This window comes from Hyperolius riggenbachi, chromosome 7, assembly GCF_040937935.1.
Source record: "Hyperolius riggenbachi isolate aHypRig1 chromosome 7, aHypRig1.pri, whole genome shotgun sequence".
NCBI classification, from domain to species: Eukaryota; Metazoa; Chordata; class Amphibia; order Anura; family Hyperoliidae; genus Hyperolius; species Hyperolius riggenbachi.
In genome coordinates this window covers 317,568,049-317,569,486 of record NC_090652.1, presented here as the reverse complement: position 1 = coordinate 317,569,486, position 1,438 = coordinate 317,568,049, and the positions used below count along the sequence as shown (strand labels likewise).

The window sequence follows — 1,438 nt, the reverse complement described above, 5'->3', positions numbered from 1 at the left end:
TTAAAACGCATATGTATTTTGTATGCGTTTTCCATGCGTTTTAATATTTACATTTATGCAAATCACTAGGAAGACAACAGGAAGCGCAAATACAGCAAAAAAAAAAATATTTTGGGGGAAAACGCATGGAAAACGCATACTATTGCGCTCCCTTTGACTTTCGTTATGTGCGTTTTTGCTGCGTTTATGAATATTATGCAGCAAAACCTGCGTTTTTAAAAACGCAGGTTTGAAAACGCATATGCATTTTTTATATGCATTTTTCCCTGCGGCCCACTGACTACCATTAGCAGCAAAAACACTGCGTTTTCTGCAACGCTAGCGTTTCTGCTATGTGTGCGCCCAGCCACAGAAAGTGAAAGAAAAAAAAACAGACACAGAAAAAATAATCAACTCTGTTTTTAATAATAACAATAATAATAATAATAATAATTATGACACTGACTAGAACGCCAGGCCTAATTCAACAAACGCAGTATAAAAATAATCCAATCTCTAAGAATAGATATCTTGCTTCCAGCAGACCTATGGCAATAATTACACAGGTTGTGGTCCCCTCGTGGGCGGTACACCTGGAGGGGCGGATACAGTGTTTCTAACCAATCACAGATGTGGAATGGAGGTCACCTGACCAGTCCCTGAACTGTGCGGCCCTGGTGACCTCACACCATTTTATTATACGTTGCATCAGGAGGAGCTGAGAGTAGGGAGTAAGGTGCTGAGATACAAAATGGCGTCTGGCGAAAATACGTTAAATATATATGGTATAAATAAGGGGAGGGTCATTAGTGGTTGGTTGTGTGGCAGTTAGTTTAACTCTTTCTTGTACAGTCAACTTTAGCAGTGGGTGTCCATTTAAAAAAAATCAGTGCAGTAACCTATAGCAACCAGGGGTGCCGACTGCCAGGTCACCTCCTGCCAGGTTTGGGGTCGGGGCACCTCCTGCCAGATTTAGATTGGGTGCCTCCTACCAGGTTTGGGTCGGGGTGCCTCCTGCCAGGTTTAGGGTCGGAGTGCCTCCTGCCAAGTTTGGGGTCGGTGCACCTCTTGTCAGGTTTCGATTGGGTGCCTTCTGCCAGGTTTAGGGTCGGAGTGCCTCCTGCCAGGTTTAGGTCGGGGTGCTTCCTGCCAAGTTTGGGGTCGGTGCACCTCCTGCCAGGTTTAGGGTCGGAGTGCCTCCTGCTAGGTTTAGGTCGGGGTGCTTCCTGCCAGATTTAGAATCGGAGTGCCTCCTGCCAAGTTTGGGGTCGGTGCACCTCTTGCCAGGTTTAGATTGGGTGCCTTCTGCCAGGTTTAGGGTCGGAGTGCCTCCTGCCAGGTTTAGATTGGGTGCCTTCTGCCAGGTTTAGGGTCGGAGTGCCTCCTGCCAGGTTTAGGTCGGGGTGCTTCCTGCCAGGTTTGGGGTCGATACACCTCCTGCCAGGTTTGGGGTCGGTGC

General features: G+C 47.6%; 1 protein-coding gene across 1 annotated transcript in view; it reads right to left on the bottom strand.

Annotated features, from left to right (window-relative positions):
• Positions 1-383: 383 nt before the first annotated feature.
• The window catches only part of HEG1 (heart development protein with EGF like domains 1), a 53,083-nt gene continuing 52,028 nt past the window's right edge, over positions 384-1,438 (bottom strand). The window contains exon 13 of the mRNA XM_068246257.1: positions 384-1,438. This exon is cut by the window's right edge and continues 555 nt beyond it. The gene's annotated coding sequence lies outside the window, so the exon portion shown is untranslated.